Here is a 12,223-nt window from a genome sequence, read left to right as displayed (position 1 = left end):
TACAAAGCACATCTGCAGTCTCATCTAACATTACACAACCAACCAAGAGTCTCATGGTTTTATGAACTATGTGGCAAAACCCTTTGAGATATGGCAAAATTAGAATCTTTGACTAAGATTACATCATCTCTCATAAGCTTAAAAATTTGCACTGTAGGCTTCCCTTGTAAACTTCCTTTTTCATCTGACAAATTCTAAAAGTGTTACAGCTTGTACATTTAATTTTTACTAATGAAAAGAATGTAAAATGTATTTATGCTAATGATGTAACATGAGCAAGATAAAGTACAGATAGGTTTTTTTTTGAAATACAAAATAAAAATCATATTACTCTGTTGCAGCCATGCTCACATTTAGCACTATTCCAGTTTGGGGTTTTCCTGGTGGCTCAGATGGTAAAGTGTCTGCCTGCAATGCAGGAGACCCAGGTTCGATCCCTGGGTTGGAAAGATCCCCTGGAGAAGGAAATGGCAACCCACTCCAGAACTCTTGCCTGGAAAATTCCATGGACAGAGGAGCCTGGTAGGCTACAGTCCATGGGGTTGCAAAGAGTTGTTCACGACTGAGCAACTTCACTTTCAGTTTGGGGCTAGATAAATCTTTGTTCTGAGGGGTCGTTTCATGGACACAGGGTGATTAGCAGTATCCCTGGTCTCTACCCACTGGATGATAAAAACAAACCTACTCCAGTTGTGACAACCAACAATGTCTTAAAACATTAACAAGTGTTTTCCAGTTGTGGCAGGGGTGGGGGTGGTGAAGAGAAGGAGGACCAAACCTCTCCTCAGTTGAGAACCATTGGTGGTTGTTAGGAGACAAGGAGATAAAGACATTGCTGTCAATCCATATATTGGAATTTACTAAACCTCTGGTATATAAACAAGCCGATTATCTTCCTTACATTGAAAATTGCAACAAAAGCAGGACATCATTCGGAGAAGGCAGTGGCACCCCACTCCAGTACTCTTGCCTGGAAAATCCCATGGGTGGAGGAGCCTCGTGGGCTGCTGTCTATGGGGTTGTGAAGAGTCAGACATAACTGAAGTGACTTTGCAGCAGCAGTAGTAGCAGCAGCACCCATTGATCTCCTAGGCATGCCTGGTCTAAAATGAGAACATCTAAACCAATATTAAAGGTAACCTGGCACTGCTGTCTTTTGGGTTTCTTGGATAGCTGACTTTAAGAACAATAGGGAAAGAGTAACTTGTCATGCAGAGCACACCAAGCTACACTACCTGCATAAGTGAAAGAAGCAAAGAATTTGAGAATTGAAATTAAATCGAGTCATAGGCTCTGAAATTAGTTCCTTTCTCTATGTCCCTCATGCCAACAATGTAAAGTAGAGTCCACCAGGGGGCAGTGATACCTTTTTATGGCACACAAAAGGAGACACGGACCAGACTGAAGTGATAGGAAAATATCCAAGTTAGAGTAATAATACGGTGGTGCTTTGCTATATAGTACATAGAAGAGGTATTTGTTAAGTTAAAATACTATGTAATATTTCAAAATTCAGCCCAAATGTCACCTCCTTCAGGATGTATTGTATCCTACAATCTAAAATTTGGACCTGCATACCCAAATCTATCCTATAATAAAACTGCAATGCTTGGTTGTAGCACTTACAATATGTTGTAAAGGCTTATTTGTCACCACTTTTGGTTACACTGGAAACACTTTCAAAGCCAGGACTGTGATTCCATTGACTTTATATTCCTAATTACATAGACCAATACTTGATATGCAGTCACTGATACACAGAATGAAAATGTAGTAAATCAAACATTTTATCACAATAGAACTCCTTATCAAAACAGTCAGTTAAACCACACACCATACGGAGAAGCTGAAATAGAAAATCCATCAGGAAACAATCTCATAAAGTCATAACATTCAACTGTATTTCATAGACTGGTACTTACTTATTCTTTTCCACCATGTTCTCATAAAGTGAGGTCTTCAATTCCTTCTCTCTGAAACCATTCAAGCATGACATAAATTAAAACCCTTATGATTATACAGTGGAAGTGACAAATAGATTCAAGGGATTAGATCTGACAGACAGAGTACCTGAAGAACTATGGATGGAGGTTTGTACCATTGTACAGGAGATAGTGATCAAAACCATCCCCAAGAAAAAGAAAGGTAAAATGGCTGTCTGAGGAGGCCTTACAAATAGCTGAGAAAAGAAGAGAAGTGAAAGGCAAAGGAGAAAAGGAAAGATATACCCATCTGAATGCAGAGTTCCAAAGAACCCAAGGAGAGATAAGAAGGTCTTCCTAAGTGAACAATGCAAAGAAACAGAGGAAAACAATAGAATGGGAAAGACTAGAGATCTCTTCAAGAAAAATAGAGATATCAAGGGGACTTTTCATGCAAAGATTGGCACAATAAAGGACAGAAATGGTATAGACCTAACAGAAGCAGAAGATATTAAGAAGAGGTGGCAAGAATACATGGAAGAACTGTACAAAAAAGATCTTCACAACCCAGATAATCATGATGATGTGATCACTTGGAAAACTAAGCAGTAGCCACAGGATGGAAAAAATCAGTTTTCTTTCCAATCCCACAAAAGGGTAAAGTCAGAGAATGTTCAAATAATCCCATAATTGCAATGGAGGAGACCTGGGTTTGATCCCTGGGTTGGGAAGATCCCCTGGAAAAGGGAAAGGCTACCCACTCCAGCATTCTGGCCTGGAGATTCCCATGGACTGTATAGTCCATGGGGTCACAAAAGTTGGACATGACTGAACAACTTTCACTTACTCACTCACTCGCTAGCAGGGTAATGGCCAAAAATCTTCAAGCTAGGCTTCAACAGTATGCGAACTGAGAAGTTCCAGATGTACAAGCTGGATTTAGACAATGCAGAGGAACCAGAGATCAAACTGCCAACGTCTGTTGGATCATAGAAAAAAGAAAGAGAATTCCAGAAAAACGTCTACTTCTGCTAAAGCCTTTGACCGTGTGGATCACAACAACCTGGAAAATTCGGAAAGAGATGATGAAGGACAGGGAAGCCTGGTGTGCTGCCGTCCATGGGGTCACAAAGAATCAGATATGATGGAGTGACTGAAAACCAGAAAGCTATCTCTCAATTTCTTTTATTTAGGATTCATAAAAACTAAATCAAAGGGCAAAAAATTCTGATCTTTCCTTTTTGATAAAACCCCAGATTCTCATTCCCAAAACAGAATATATTACAAGTATATTTATCCTTTGAAGTGTCCTATACCTTTCTATCACTGGTTTTCTCCAAACTTTTATTAGCATAGAGCTAGGCTCTGTAAAGTAGTAGCTACATTTCTTCAAAATACTTATTTCATCTGCTGCTGAAAAAATCTTTAAAAAAAGTTAAACGTTCATAGGAAAATGAAAAACCCAAATCTTAAAACTTTCAAACATAATATATACTGTTATAAGAGATTTGTTGAGGTGAGGGATTCATTGATGTCATTAACAGCTGTCTCTTTGTAACTTGGTGCCTGAATTGTAAACTTGGATTGTTGCAAAACTCAGTCCATAAACTCAAAAAGTTGAGATATAATCTGTTAAAAACCATCATATGCCAGGGAATGTAATGAATAATCCATTGCCCAAATATATGTGAATTTCATGCTTTCCTTTTTCCATCAGACAGATACTTCTGCTGAATCAGCATAAATGTTCCTTATGTATATTTAATAGAAATTCAGGTTGCTTCACAGAGATATTCTCTCAACAGAGCTAAAATGAATAGAGCAAGAAGGGAACGAAAGATAACCACCCCATAGAATTGACTACAAAGAGATCTTCAATGATAAGGGAAGAATAAAATACAATGAGAGAATCTAAGCAAGGCAGAGGAAATAAAAAAGTAAGTTTTAAAATTTGGATAAATTTTTCAGATGAAATGAAAAATAACTTCTGACAGGGGAGCTAGAAAAACATGGCTGCAGCGATTGACTAGCAAATTTTTGCTTCTTAGAATAAGTAAGCTAGAATATTGTTTCCTCAAACACCAGGAGACTAGGAAGTACTCTATTATGGTACTGAATAAAAAGATAAACATCAACAAGACACCAGACATCAGAGATTCAAAACAAACTCATAGCTGTGTAGTATGATAAAATTTAAACATCTACTAATTATTTCTTGAAATTTCCTTTGCAGCAAATATTTTCTATCGAGAAGGAAGCATATTGTTATATTAAGGACAGGGTTCCATTTTTCAGAGTAAAAGTCTAACAAGGAGGTCTTCCATAAGTTCCCAGCATGGGAACAGCAGGCATGGCTAGCAGAAACTCATCATTTTCTAGGAATATTATTGCAAATGTTATCACATACAAAACATATCAAATGATGTGTCAAAGTGATTACCACTCAATTGCACACGTATTTATTGACCTCAATTGAATAAAATTATTTTGAAGTCACACCTTCCCAGTTGGCAGGGTATTACACCCCAGTGTTCAAGAGATAGTGATACCTCCTCTTTCCTAGGATTGTTCAATAGTCTTGGGGTTTTTCAGTTCAGTTCAGTTCAGTCGCTCAGACGTGTCCGACTCTTTGCGACCCCATGAATCGCAGCCCGCCAGGCCTCCCTGTCCATCACCAACTCCCGGAGTTCACTCAAACTCACGTCCATCAAGTCAGTGATGCCATCCAGCCATCTCATCCTCTGTCGTCCCCATCTCCTCCTGCCCTCAATCCCTCCCAGCATCAGAGTCTTTTCCAATAAGTCAATTCTTTGCATGAGGTGGCCAAAGTACTGGAGCTTCAGCTTTAGCATTATTCGTTCTAAAGAACACCCAGGATTGATCTCCTTTTAATCAGTCCTAATTATTCAGAAGAGATACCCTGATCGTGGGTGACCCTGGACATGGCTGCTAACACTCCTCCTCAAAATGCAAATATTTTTTGTCAAGGTTGGTTGTTTCAAATCTCTGAGGTCTTCGCCTAGGTGGCACCTGACTCAAGCTTCCCTGGCTATACCTTATAGACATTCTCATTTCCACTCTGCTATTTCCATAGCACCACACATGGACATGGAAGTTGCTCCTTGTTCAGAGTACTAATTTCAGCACATTGAAAATCTGAAAAATAAAAATGTTTTCCCCAGAATCAGAAAAAATTCTGAAAACAACAACAGTAAACAACTACCCACAATAAATCAACCAAAAAATGTGGAAATGTTCATTTCAGTATGTGGCAATTTCTATTGGGAGGTCCTAAAATTTAAAACAAAACAAAGAGACACAAGCTCCGTTAGTCACTTACCAAGCTTAGAAGGGCCCAGAACACAAATCTTAGCTACCCTCCAAAAATCAAGAAAATCAAATTCCTCTTATTCTTTTATTAAAAATAATAAGAACAAAGCTATGTTTTATCCTACCACAAAGCCTACCTGTTGAATCTAAAAATATAAAATATTACAAATTTGAGCTTTTAAATAAACATGTTCATTTACTAAATGAAATTTTTAGATATTTATATATAAATGTCAAATTCTATTATGGCATTTTATTGGACCAAATATTATGATAACACTTCTGTAGCAGCAAAAGCTGGAAATGACAGAAATGTCCAAAATTGGGGGAAACATTAAATGTATTATTAGAGAAGCTATATTTTAAAATATTTACCCATAAAAGAGCACATTAAGAATATTTAATATGTAAAAAACCAAAATCAAACAGTTTGTACACTTAAAAATCAGTTCTTTCTTGGAGAGAAGCATAATTATAGCTATACTTAAAGAGATGTAAAACAAGAAATGATATTTGTTTTCCATATAATATTCTAGAGTTTTCCATTTTTCAATAATTTATGTTTATATGAAACAATAGGTATCACATAGCAATAAAATAATGAAATATACAAAAATTGCAAGAGCTTCATTAAATAAAATTTGGAATAAACAAAATTGAGTTAAGAAGTGATATGCACCTAGGAATCAACTACAGTAACACCCCCAGCCTTTCTATGGGAAAGTATAAAAGTTAAAAATAGAAAATTAAAGTTTAAAACTCAAATTAGGAAATGAATGACAGTGACATGTTTCTTTGTATTAACAGGTTCTTAAAAGAGATGCAGTAATTAAAATTTAGAGGACAGAAAATTTGAAACACAATATATCTAATAATTAGAGTGATACTAAATAAAGCAAGAATAAAAGTAAAATTCTTCACATATATCACAGCAATAACAATTTAAAGATGGCATTCCTATGGTAAACAACAACCAACAGTGATATCAGATTCATATTAGCAGAGGAATTTCCAGGATGAGATAAACTTTATCCTAGCACCAGATTTATTTAAGAAAAGATGCAGGACAGGACACGTAGCACCTACAGCATCAAGACCTTTACTGAAAGTCCGAACAGCTTCTAGTTCACAACCCTGCAGGAGATGCCCTTGGTGACAGGAAGTGAGGCTTATCTACAGGGAGACACTTCTGTATGAGGATCTGTACCTGTGCTATCACAAGTCCTCCCAATTAAACTACAGGTGTGATTTGAGTCCACTAATTATTAAGGTGAATAAGAAAATATGATGTTATTTGGGATGCTCAGTTCAGTTCAGTCGCTCAGTTGTGTCCGACTCTTTGCGACCCCATGAATCGCACAACGCCAGGCCTCCCTGTTTGTCACCAACACCTGGAGTTCACCCAAACTCATGCCCATTGAGTTGGTGATGCCATCCAGCCATCTCATCCTCTGTCGTCCCCTTCTCCTCCTGCCCCCAATCCCTCCCAGCATCAGAGTCTTTTCCAATGAGTCAACTCTTTGCATGAGGTGGCCAAAGTATTGGAGTTTCAGCTTTAGCATTATTCCTTCCAAAGAACACCCAGGACTGATATCCTTCAGAATGGACTGGTTGGATCTCCTTGCAGACCAAGAGACTCTCAAGAGTCTTCTCCAACACCACAGTTCAAAAGCATCAATTCTTCGGCACTCAGCTTGCTTCACAGTCCAACTCTCACATCCATGCATGACCACTGGAAAAACCATAGCCTTGACTAGGCAGACCTTTGTTGGAAAAGTAATGTCTCTGCTTTTCAATATGCTGTCTAGGTTGGTCATAACTTTTCTTCCAAGGAGGAAGCGTCTTTTAATTTCATGGCTGCAGTCACCATCTGCAGTGATTTTGGAGGCCAAAAAATTAAAGTCTGACATTATTTCCACTCTTTCCCCATCTATTTCCCATGAAGTGATGGGACTGGATGCCATGATCTTCGTTTTCTGAATATTGAGCTTTAAGCCAACTTTTTCACTCTCCTGTTTCACTTTCATCAAGAGGCTTGTTAGTTCCTCTTCACTTTCTGCCATAAGGGTGGTGTCATCTGCAACAGTTAGAACTGGACATGGAACAGACTGGTTCCAAATAGGAAAAGGAGTACATCAAGGCCGTATATTGTCACCCTGCTTATTTAACTTATATGCAGAGTACATCATGAGAAATGCTGGACTGGAAGAAAAACAAGCTGGAATCAAGATTGCCGGGAGAAATATCAATAACCTCACATATGCAGATGATACCACCCTTATGGCAGAAATTTATCTATTTAGGCAGATAAAACAAAAGATTTTACTTGAAGGCAAGGATTTCCTTGCCTGGCCACCACCAGGGTCTAATGCTATGATAAAAGTTGCGAGGCCTCAAGAAGGTGGAAAAATCAAAGAAATAGATTCTCACATAGAGCCTCCAGGAAGGAATGAAGCCTGTCATCACTTGATTTTAGCCTGGTGGATCTGTGTGAACTCCTAATCTATATAACTGTGAGGTAATAAATTTATGTTGCTTTTCAAACTGCCAAGCTTTTGGCAATTTATTATAGCAGCCATAGATTACTAATGGTGGCTGAGTTGTTTAGGACATACTAGTTAGCTGTGCCTTCAGATATCTTAAAACTCCTCCTGACCTATTAATAGATTTCCAAGTTATATGAGGCTTTGTTTGAAAAGAAAAAAAAAGTTTTATTTGTGCATTCTTAATAATTTTCCCAAAAGGATGTGTAAATAGTTTTTTATAATTGCATCATTTTATTTTATATCTGGGGCCTAACTTAAACTCTCCGGTCAGTTTATTTTACTGCAGTTCCTTTTTTTTTTTTTTTTAACCATAAACATTTAGAGATATGAATACTGAGTACATATTCAGTTAATTCACATTTCAATTTCATTATCAAGTCTCCTACCTCCTTTCTCAGAGATTACATGTGAGTATAAGGGAAATTTGATAGTCATCATGGCATTTGGGTGAAGAGAAGACTTCTGGTAATATGCTGCCTTGCAGTAGGGTTGCTTTGATCCTAAGCTGATGTGTATCTATTGAATTTTTAAGTTTTGATTTTTGCTGTTCATATACAGCATTCTAGTGTTTTCTGCTGCAGTCCAGAGTTAGCTAATGATATATTCTCTTAATTAGGTCTTAGTGATTTAGCTTTCTTCTCCCACAGAAAGGGACTTCCTTACCTCTACACTTAATATATGATAATGATTCATATTTAATCCCCAGACCCAGGGTTGGATTCATGTTTTGTGGCCGCAGAGCTTGTGCAATTTTAGGTCATTTTTTTTAAGAGAAAAAGAGCAGAATAATTTTGGATACAAAATGAGGTATAGGGCCTTTGAAGGAGTCCATACTCTAAGGCAGGCTTCCCTAGTACCTCAGCAGTAAAGAATCTGCCTGCAGTGCAGGAGACACAGAAGATGAGTGTTTGATCCCTGGATCAGGAAGAATCTTGGGTGAAGAAAATGGAAATCCACTCCAGTATTCCCTTCCAGAAAATCCCCATGGACAAAGGAGCCTGGTGGGCTACAGTCCATGCGGGTCGCAAAGAGTTGGACTCAACTGAGCGACTGAGCTCGTGTGCGTGCACGCATGTCACACATACACACACACACACACTCTAACAGGCTCTTAAGTTTCAGTTTCATTAACCTCATGGTTAAATCCACCTTTTCCAGGGCCAATCATATCACCTAGCATGCTCAAAGTTCAAAGCTATTTTATCCCAATGCAGTTCTTATATTACACTAACTGCAAAGTCAAGACTCTGAGCTACCACCTACATCCTTCCTTGGGATATGGAGGCACTTCTGGGTCTCTTGCACATAACAACCAGGTTGTAAGTTCCCAGGAGAACTGCTTTGCAGCATTCGGTTCAGCCTCACTATGTTACTGCTTAACTAACTATTATGACTACTATTTGGGTGCTTTTCACACCAAGATTTTAAAAGAATGAAGGAAAAGGTCCTTCTGATATCTTTCACCACGATCTATCTAACCCCCTCTAACGTCCACCACTTATGAGTATTAATGTCCAGAGGAAGAGAGTGAGATCAAACACACATTTAAGAACTCATTACTTCTTCTCTTGCCAAAGATTTAGTTAGTGTACATATGTGTATGTATAACTGACTCACTTTGCTATACAGCAGAAACTAACACTATATTGTCAATCAACTATATGCCAATAAAAAATAAAGTCAGAGGGAAAGGCCAAAAAATAAAAGTAAAATAAAAAATTTACTTAGTGTGAATGAGCAAAATATGTATTTTTTTCTTGTGGAGGTAGAAGCTTTATTTGATTTGTATTATTTCTTTTTTTTTTATCTAGGTAGTTATAATCTTGCTCTCATCCCTGGAGCAATGAAGATAAAGGAGAAAGAAAGGGAACTTTGTCTTCACTCTGATGTTGGAAAGTCCAATAAGAAATAATGTAAAATTCTCTCTCCCGTTCTACATTTGGAGGATCGACTGAAAAAGAAGGAAGTAAAATTATGCAAACTGAGAAGCAATGGAGATATTCTGTTTCTTTATTATGCAATAAGTTTGCATGTGCAGGATACCAGTGGAGGAATACTTGTCCAAGATACAAGAATGAGAGGGAATAATAAAAGGAATAAACCAGAGAAAGTTGTTCTGAAAAAACAGATAGCAAAATCAATTTGTGACCAAAAAAAATCATATTCCCTTCCAAATTTAGATTTGTATCAGCCAATAAGGAAAACTAAAAGATCTGGCATAGGAGAGAGACAGGAATCTCCAACAGTCAATATTGAGATTGACACAAACCTTCATATTTCACTTCCCTTTTCATACAGTCAGTGTTTTCTCCCATTGAAAACTAAAATGGCTAGAGAATGTAGATTAAGTGTGATGAAATCAAAAGAATTACTGAGAAAATGTAGTTTAATCTTTAGATCAGCACATCTTTCACTCCATATTTCTTGTCAGTATGAAACCTGATCTATAAATTCTCATACATGAAAAACTAAAGGCCAGGGCCTATAAAAAATTCACACAAAATTGAGTCCTTTTTATCAAATGAGAGGGAACTTCTAAAAAGAGTGAACAGTATAAGATTTAAAGGAAGATATCTTTCATGTGCATATTTTATAATTTCTGTTCACATACCCTATGTTTCCCATTAACACCAAAGCTAAGGGAACCCTTACTACATATGTAACGAAACATAATGATTATGGTTAAATGATAAGTATAATCTAAAAATAACCAGAAAAATGAAATTTAACTCCAAACTCCCACTAAAGAAAATATATTTCAGAGTAAATTGTAGACAATTTAGATTATTTTGATTCTTCATTATATATTTCAATAGCAAATGTATTTAAGACTTGACCATTGTGTAAGTCTTATTGACTGTTGTGTTTAACTACACATTCAAAAACTGTATAATTTGATCCCACTTAATAATATTTCAGTTTAACTGCATAGCATAAATTCACACATGCTAAGCAATAATTATCAAAAATGAGAAAAATCAGCGCACAAAAGTATAGTCCGACTTAACATTTTCCAGAAAGCATTTGATGTGAAATAGCTATAAATATACATGTTCTGGGCGCAAAGATGCCTTATTTTAAGTAAACAAAGTACTTCCTCTGTTTTTCAGTTAAAAAATCAGAAAAACCTCATGTGAGGTTGAGTTATTCCAAATTTTGTTGGAATAAACAACCTGCAAAAGCTTCTGTAAATGTGTAGTCACAAGAGAGCCATCTGGCTCCACGTAATTACACTCATCTTTCATCCAGTTCTGAATCTGAATGTGAAAGTAGGTCCAGGAATATCATACAGATTTGTGATCTACACTTGGGGACTGTCGATCTATAAACCAATTAACAGATTTATTCAAATGGGTGTGTTCCTGTCTTCATTTATATTACACATTCTAAATAGAGTACAGATTCAGAGATTACCGAATGAGTTGCTGCTAGAATGAATTATTTCTAGTGAAATATTTCAGAGCAAAATGAAATAGAAGTTAAGGCATGATAGGGCGTAAGATGAAAAACAGAAAATATCTGATTCTGGATCATTTTTCATATAAAGTCTTTGAATTAAGTTGATAGATGCCTTGCAAGTACAGAAAACTATTTTTGGTCATTTATTATGCAAGATCTCTGACTTTTGAAAGATTACTTCAAGGGATTGGACTTATTGCTTGTACATCATGGCCAAATTACCACTTATTAGTTTATACTTTGTCTAGAATAACTTTCCTTAGAATAGTACATTTCTGAGGTAGTATAAAAACTGTTGCCCTACACTCCTAGGCAATGGATTGGCCTCAGGGTGGCCAATGGCAGTGAAGAGGCTGAGTGCCCTCTGCTCCTGGGTGTTCTCCAACATCAGCTCCAGCCTTCCCTGGATTCCCTTCCCTGTGACTTCAGCAGGGCCTCTACCTTGGCCCCCAGGTAGCATGTTGACCAATATCCAACAGCTGGTGAAGGTTTATACACTCCATGAGGACAGGCAGTAGGACAATCAGGGCACTGGGCATGTCATCCAGCTACGTAGAGTGACTAAAGGGCATGTCCCTACTAGTCAGGGCCTGACAAAATGTGGTTCACTGGAGAAGGGAATGGCAGACAATTTTGGTATTCTTGCCCTGAGAATCCCACGAATAGTATTAAAAGGCAAAAAGATATGACACTGAAAGAGGAACCACCCAGGTTGGTAGGTGTCCAATATGCTACTGGGGAAGAAGAGAGAAATAATACTAGAAAGGATGAAGAGGCTGAGCCAAAGCAGAAACAACTGCCAATTGTGGATGGGTCAGGTGGTAAAATAAAGTCTGATGCTGTAAAGAACAATACTGCATTGGAACCTGGAATGTTAAGTCTATGAATCAAGATAATTTGGAGGTGATCAAACAGAAGATGGTATGAGTGAACATTGACATTTTAGGAATCAGTGAACTAAAAAGT

General features: G+C 37.3%; 1 non-coding gene across 1 annotated transcript; it reads left to right on the top strand.

Annotated features, from left to right (window-relative positions):
* Positions 1–377: 377 nt before the first annotated feature.
* TRNAC-GCA (transfer RNA cysteine (anticodon GCA)) lies at positions 378–449 on the top strand. The gene has a single exon. It is a non-coding gene; the product is annotated as a tRNA-Cys (tRNA).
* Positions 450–12,223: the final 11,774 nt, after the last annotated feature.

The sequence above is a fragment of the Budorcas taxicolor genome, chromosome 21 (genome assembly GCF_023091745.1).
Source record: "Budorcas taxicolor isolate Tak-1 chromosome 21, Takin1.1, whole genome shotgun sequence".
Classification (NCBI taxonomy): domain Eukaryota; kingdom Metazoa; phylum Chordata; class Mammalia; order Artiodactyla; family Bovidae; genus Budorcas; species Budorcas taxicolor.
This window is presented reverse-complemented; position numbering and strand designations above follow the sequence as displayed.